Genomic DNA, 8,143 nt, shown 5'->3' with positions numbered 1-8,143 from the left:
TGGCCCAAGGGCTCCTTTCAAGAGGATCTCGGCTTGTGGCAACGAGAGTGGTTCTATATCACCGCTCCCAGGAGCACCAAGTGGGTGGCGCCTCCTGCCTTTCGCTTGGGTCCCCCACCACGGCTAGTGTCATGGGTCAACAAAGGGTTAGATTGGGGGTTATCCAAAGACGTGCCCTTATTGCAGGGCCACATTAGCGATCTCTTAGAAAGAGACCTCAACCTGGTCAAGGTGACGCAGGTCATGTTGATTCGCCGAACACTGCCCGGCAAACGTCGCTCCCTTCATCTGTGGGAGTTTAATCCGGAGGGACCACGAGCTCTCCAGCATTTTATGAGCGCAACGCCCGTGGAGATGTATAAAATGTTCTTTGGATCACAAGCAATGTGTCCGGATTTGACCGAGGACACAGGTTTAAGCTGCAATCGCCCGGATACTCAAGTAAGTAACCTTGTGCCCGGACTCGCTATCCGTAAAATTGTCATAAATTTGCCCCTAAAAGAGCTATCCTTTTAAACAGGAGTGGATAGCGAAGGCAAAGCTGATCAGGTGTCCGGCTCCCCTTCCTAAGACCAGGCCGGATCCTGTGCTAGTCAAGATGTTGAAGATCGTGCCTTTGGAGGGAAGTGAGGGGGAGGACAAGGAAACTATGGCCTCCTCGAAGGAGGCTGCTCCGAAGGGAAGAACCGACAATTCCTCTCCTAAGGGGAAGAAGAGGGCCGCCTCTGACGACCCGGAGACCATGGCCTCAAAGCGGGGGAAAAAGTCCTCGTCAGAGGGTCTGACACCGGGGAGATCCTCGGCCGAACTACTCCCTCCAAGGGATCAGCCCTCCAGCGAGCCGTAAGTAGAGAAAGATTTTCCTTTGGAGGGATGAGAGAAATCCTTGCTTTTTATCTGAGAAGATTAACCTAAATTTTAATTTGTAGCTCGGACCTCAGCCCATCTCAGCAGAGCTCGTCTTCGGGGGATCTTCTTTCGGAGATGATGGAGACTGGAACGCCTCCCCCTGCCGTACCGCCTGGCGAGGCGGGCGACCATGAGGTGTCGTCGCGGAGGGTTTCTCCGAATCTGGCAGGGGTGGAAGGTAGCCATATGTCCCCCCAAGGTTCTCCGTGTCCGGCCTTCGATGGAGGCCATAGGACGAGTCCGGTACCGTCCGATGCGCGGTCGGAGGAGCTGATGATTCTGCTGGGGCGAGCTTCTATCTCAGAGGAGCACTGTGCATTGATGGGTACGGTGATTGGAAGGATTTCGTCCATGGAAAGCGGATTGCATGAGGCCGTCAGAAGTTTGCTGACGGGTTTTGAGGTACGTTTGATGATGTACTTCTTTGTCAGTTGCGCATAAACAAGATGCGCCCTGTGTAGATAGTAGCCCCTGAGACTCTGTGCATTGTCAAAATTAACGGCGCGCAGAGGATCATAATCCCCGGTCTAAAATGTCGCCTTTGTATACAGGTGGCAAAGTGTCCGGAATCGAGCCGAACTGATGATTTTGCCGAACTAAAGCGGCAACTTGACGTGGCAGATGCCGACATCGCGCTCGTCAACGAGCGGCTTGATGAGGCTCAAGGTATGCAATTCCTCGGGCGGCATCTCGTAAGAGGAGCTTTATGCCAGTATCTTACAATGTGTGTACTTGACGCAGATGGTGCGGCCGCCGTGGAGAGTCTTAGGGCGGAACTTGCCCGAGCTAAGGAACAAGCCAGGAAAAGTGATGCGGCTGCCGAGAAGGCCCTTGAAGAGCTGAGAGCCGAATAGGCTGCTCACTGCCGAAGCAAGAAGGAGATGGCCCTGAAGTTAAAAAGTGTTGCTGACCGTTGCAAGTTTCTTGAGAAAGAAGACCGGGCGAGACAGACGGACTTAGAGAAGGCCGTTGCTGATGCCAAGGACGCTCGCTCTACGATGAGAGCTGCGAGGGAGGAGCTGCGTCAGGCCGGACAGATTGCAGCTAGAAAGCCCTTTATGCTGCGAAGGAAGTTTTGCGATCCGAAGTTTGCTCCGTTGGACCGGATGTGGAGTGCGGAGGACACCTATCTGGATTTGGCAGCGAGTGCTGCTGATGCGACCGAATACTTTCGAGATCAAGAAGATCGCGAAGTGGAAAGGCTTTTCTGGTCGCAGTTCCAGAATCCAGATCGTCCACTGGCAGTGGACGATCGTCTGGCTCAATGGGCCGAACTGAATAGATTGTCCGGACTCGCCATGAAGTACGTCATGGGTCATCTGTGGCCGGGGAGATCAGAGCCGAAGAGTTATTTCAGCTTGGTGCAGCAATTCCTTACCGCGGTGCCATGTATCAATGCGATGAAGAGGTCAGCATGCATAGAGGGCACACGGATGGCTCTTGCCCGTGTCAAGACATACTGGGCAGAGATGGAGACCACCGTTGTTGCATCCCGAGATTCGGACAAAAGCCGAGTACCCTCCGAGCACTATTTTCAGGAAGTCCTTGAAGGCGCTCATGTAATAGAGACGGAGTGCTCGAAGGATGCTATGTTCTGATAGCATATGTAATTATAAAGCAATATTTTGATGAATTGTAGTAGCCTTTTATACTTGTGCCTTCAAGTATTTGGAACACCTCCTGTGCGGCCGTTTTAAGATATATATACAAAATCTAAAAGATTTCAGTCGTTGGCTTCAGCCCACACGCACATAGTGCGGGGGTGCTCGCAGAAGGCGCATTTTCACACTTAATCCAACGTCTTGGTCCTACAAAGGAGGTGATAGCGCAGGGAGCTAGGCAACCGGACTATAATGCTTTAACACTTTCACTTAGCCATAGGAGCTTGACAATGGGACTATTTAGGTAGCCCCTGGTGGCGACTGCGCTCGCCCGAATTCGGGGCGCGTATGTGCCTGGCCGGGAAACAGCCCTTCGTTAATGCGGAGGAATCCTACAGATTCCGAAGAGTCATCAAGTGGTTGACCAGTCTCACGGCATATCATGACAATCAATTTTCGGCTTTCTCTACTGAGGTGCTCGCCTGGCCGAACCAAGGCACAATCGCAGTAGTTCTCCTGGTGCCGCCTTAGCCGATAGGGCGGAACGTAAGGCAGCCAAACACAGGAGCCGGGCAACCCAACATTTGACCAAAATCATGACTCGGAGCTGATGCATATAAGGCCAAACTCGCGACGCCGAACACTCCCTAAGGTATTCGGTCTTTATGAGAGCGGGTGAGGTAACGCTCTGAGGTATAAGCCCCTAGTGTCCAGGTACGTGCCAGAATTCTGACGTGGCCACATGCCAAGACGCCAGCCTCCTCCTTGGTCATAGAACCAGGGGATGTGTATCAACAAGAGACAGTAAAAAAGGTTTACGCAGGGTCTTAATCTGAAAAGAATCCTTGGAACGGGTCCCTACTGCATGTCTGCGCCTGTGTCTCCGTTGTGCCGTATCCTGGACGAACGCAGCACGATGTTCATCTGTAAAAAGAGAGCAACTAAGTTGAAAAAGGGGCGTGCCGAACAAAAGTTATATGAAATAAACAAAGTGTAAAGTAAAATATGAAAAATTGAGCTTTGTTGTCTCTTATTTTATACGTGTGAAGCCCCTAATGCAGGGGTATATGGCCACTAAGCCTTTATCAACGATACTTTTGTGCCGGACTCGTCTATCCATGTCCGTGGTCTTAATGATCTGTTTCGATGTTCTGGCTGGTGAAGCCATTATATTGTGGGGCTGCTAAAGCGGCCGCACGATCCTCCACTTGGGGGAGGTGTTCTCACTGCTTCCCCTTTAAGGAGATGATGCCGCGTGGACCGGGCATCTTAAACGTAAGAGATGCATAATGCGGTATTGCGTTAAAGCGGGCGAAAGCTTCGCGTCCCAGTAGCGCTTGATAGCGACTTGAGAATGGGACGATGTGGAGAGTCAGCTTTTTGTGACGGAAGTTTTCGGCAGAGCCGAAAATAACCTCGAGCCGGAGAAAACCCATGCAATGGGTGTCCGGACCTGGCGTTACTCCTTGAAAGGAGGTTTTGCTGTGGCGAATTCTTTTTGGGTCGATCCCCATGTGGCGGATTGAGTCCTGATATATCAGGTTGAGTTCGCTGCCACCGTCCATAAGGACATTTGAAAACTGGAGTCCGCCAATTATTGGATCGAGTACCAGGGCAGTCCAGCCTAGGTTCCTGACACTTCTAGAATAATCCAGATGATCGAAGATGATTGGTTTTGACAACCAGTGGCGGGATTCCTTTGGGATAGGCCGTGGGGCATGTACCTTTATGGGTGCCGCACGTTTTGTTATGTGGAGTAAGTTTACTGTTTTTACTTCTTGTGGGAAATTCTTTTGTTTCCTGGTACTCTGCTTTTGGGGTTCGTCCTCGTCTTCGCTTGGTGTGTCGAGCCCCTTGTGTTCGGCACTGAGTCTGCCGGATTGTTTGAAAACCCAACAATCTCTATGGGTATGGTTAGCAGGCTTTCCGGGAGTGCTATGTATTTGACATATCCTATCCAAGATTTTGTTTAGGTTGGATAGGTCGTCCCTATTATCTTGGAGGGGCGGCTTTTTCTGATTCTGTCGTGAGCTTTTGAATCCGGTGTTGACTGCCGTGCTCTTCGGACTTTTTTCCTTAGTCCGGCGGCGGTCCTTATTGCGTCGCGGTTTTTCGTTTCCATCCCTAGTTTCGGATGTACTTGGGTCACTGGTGCTGCATCTTGCCAACCAGTTGTCCTCTCCTGCGCAAACGCGGGTCATGAGGCTTGTTAGTGCAGCCATTGTTCTTGGCTTTTCTTGGCCGAGGTGTCTCGCGAGCCATTCTTCTCGGACATTATGCCTGAAAGCCGCTAAGGCTTCAGCGTCCGTACAGTCGACTATCTGATTCTTTTTAGTAAGAAATCTATTCCAGAATTGCCGAGCCGTCTTTCAGGGCTGTTGAGTTATGTGACTAAGATCGTCTGCATCCAGAGGGCGGACATAGGTCCCTTGAAAATTTGCTCGGAAAGCTTCCTCGAGCTCTTCCCAACTTCTGATTGTGTTTTCAGGAAGGCTTTTGAGCCAACGCCGGGCTGGCCCTTTAAGCTTGAGGGGTAAGTATTTTATGGCGTGGAGGTCATATCCTCTAGCCATATGTATGTGGAGGATATAATCCTCGATCCAGACTCCAGGGTCTGTTGTTCCATCATATGCCTCTATGTTTACGGGTTTGAATCCCGCTGGAAATTCATAATCCAGGACCTCATCGGTGAAACATAGGAGGTGTGCGGCACCCCTGTATTTGGGTGTGCCGGATTCTGATAATGTCTTTATTGCATTGCTTACGAGAGCTTGCTTTCTTGGCCCGTAAATGGACCTGGCTGGGCCATGATGCGAATCCTTAAGTGGGTCGCATGCCGGCTTAAGTGCGGCGCTGCTTGCCGCTTTATGCTGGCCATGGGGTCGTCTATCCGACCGTGTGGCTTTCTCACTTTTGGAATGCGAGGGCTCTTAGGCCTCCTCGTCGAATTCAGGCAGTAGCTTTCTCTTCGGATAGCTTTTAGTGCGGCGACTGTCGCCGTATTTGTCTGCGGTATTGATTACTTTACTCCATCTGATCCTGAGTGCATCTTCCACAGTTTTTAGCTTCCACTTCTGCTTTTTCAGGCTACGTGCGGTTGCGACGAGCCGTTTGTGGAGGTTCTTCTGCTTCGTGGGCTTGTCCGGCGTAGGGTCATCCGGAATGCCATTTTCGCCGGGGGAGGGATGTTCGGTTTCTCTATCCGGGTTGTCCTGTTGGGACGGTTGCTCTAAGGCATGCTCGTCGTCTACCGGCTTATCCTGCTCTATGGCTGGGTCTTTATCGAGGCGGGGCTTGGGTCGGTGTTTACGTGACGCTTTGATTGTTTTTCGAGAGATCGATCCCTCTTTCCATCCCCGTTTTCCTCGTTGTTGCTTCCTTTAGGGGTATCCACCATGTACACATCGTGAGATGAGGTAGCTGTCCAATGCCCTATAGGCGTTGGTTCTTGGTTGTCTCCTGCATCGTCGTCCATACCGTCGATGTCTTCGGAGTCGAAGTCGAGCATGTCGGTTAAGTCGTCCACAGTGGCTACGAAGTGGGTGGTCAGTGGGTTTTGAATTTCTTCATCATCCGAATCCCATCCTTGCTGACCGTAGTCCGGCCAGGGCTCTCCTGATAAAGAGAGAGACTTTAGCGAATTCAGGATGTCGCCGAAGGGCGAGTGCTGAAAGATGCCTGCGACGGTGAACTCCATTATTGGCGCCCAATCGGACTCGACCATCAGGGGCGCGGCGGGCTTGGAGTTCGGAAAGGAATCCGTCTCCCCGGAGTCACGGGCCATGCGGAGTGCGGGGCTGGAGTTCAGCTCGATCGCCTCTGAGATCGCAGCCCCTGAGGCAGTGCCCAACCGATGATCCTCGATCGGCGCAGTAGACTCCGAATCAATGGTCGGAACCGATGCGTGTGCGGCCTCCAAGGCGTTGTTCGGCGGCAGAGCTATATCATGCCCATTGAGACAGTGCGGCGCGCTTGGCTGTGGCTCGAATCCGTCGAAGATCAAGTCCCCGCGGATGTTAGTCGTGTAGTTTAAGCTTCCAAACCTGACCTGATGGCCAGGGGCGTAGCTTTCGATCTGCTCAAGGTGACCAAGCGACTTGGCCCGCAGTGCGAAGCCGCCGAAGACGAAGATCTGTCCGGGGAGAAAAGTCTCACCCTAGACTGCATCGTTGTTGATGATCGAAGGAGCCACCGGGCCTAAAGGCGACGACACAGAGGAACTTTCAATGAAAGCACCAATGTCGGTGTCAAAACCGGCGGATCTCGGGTAGGGGGTCCCGAACTGTGCGTCTAGGCCGGATGGTAACAGGAGGCAAGGAACATGATGTTTTACCCAGGTTCGGGCCCTCTTGATGGAGCTAAAACCCTACGTCCTGCTTGATTAATATTGATGATATGGGTAGTACAAGAGTAGATCTACCACGAGATCAAGGAGGCTAAACCCTAAAAGCTAGCCTATGGTATGATTGTTGTATGATGAAGTTGTCCTATGGACTAAAACCCTCCGGTTTATATAGACACCGGAGAGGGTTAGGGTTACACAAAGTCGGTTACAATGGTAGGAGATCTTGAATATCCGCATCGCCAAGCTTGCCTTCCACGCCAAGGAAAGTCCCATCCGGACACGGGACGAAGTCTTCAATCTTGTATCTTCATAGTCCTGGAGTCCGGCTGAAGGTATAGTCCGGCTACCCAAACACCCCCTAATCCAGGACTCCCTCACTCATTGAGTGAGCCGACTCGGGGCCTAGTATCCAAGATGGTGGCTCATGGCCCGGAGGTACAAGTCTCCTGGAGTTTCCTTGCTTAGGGAACAAGACAAATCAGAGACATACTAAGTCACGGGTCATAGTATGACCCAGACTCATGTAAGCCCAGGCCTCGACTTGTATATAAAGGTGAGTCCTTGAGGTAGATAGGGTTATGTTACAATCGATCGATAGCTAGGTCAAGCGAATCCGCACCCTTTTAATTGATCCCAAAGCAATATGCAACGAGCAGAAAGTAGGCTATTACCTCGATCGTGAGGGGACGAACCTGCGTAAGTCCGTGTCTTTCGATTCTGATCAGCCTCGACAAGCTAACCACCCGGTTGCGATGGCCTCACGACTAAGTCCTCACACTAGGACATCTGTCCTGACAAAACCACGATAGCTGGAGCCCACCGTGGGGCCCGCACACGGTGTTTTGAGTTCTTGAAGGGCTCTTTCCCAGGGATCGATGGATATGTCGTCGGTAGGATGACTAAGAGTCATCGCAGCAAGCTCTACATTGAAGACACCGGCTAGGGCCCCAAGGCCGACTCAATCGAGTACGGGTGCCGGGTCCCCTTCGGCAACATACATGTCTTCATCAGCAAGATCGGCGGATCAGAGCCTGAGCCAGACATCTGCATCGACTTTGTCGAGACGGCTCGGCCCATGCAACCCGCCCGGATTCCAGCCGGCTAGAAGCATGTCTTTGTTGGCTTCATGCAAGGTGTGGAACTTGTGAAAAAAATTCTACATCTGGAGGAGATAATTTCATTTATTCAGATGGTGAGTTCTCAACTGGGGATACCAAGTCGATCTATCCGCTTCATGGCGGCGGGCTTGGGGGCTGCTCCGATGGCAACATTACTTTGGACCCCTATG

Source organism: Triticum dicoccoides, chromosome 4A (assembly GCF_002162155.2).
Source record: "Triticum dicoccoides isolate Atlit2015 ecotype Zavitan chromosome 4A, WEW_v2.0, whole genome shotgun sequence".
Taxonomy (NCBI): Eukaryota; Viridiplantae; Streptophyta; class Magnoliopsida; order Poales; family Poaceae; genus Triticum; species Triticum dicoccoides.
The sequence above is the reverse complement of the archived record's forward strand: the minus strand, read 5'-3'. Positions refer to the sequence as shown.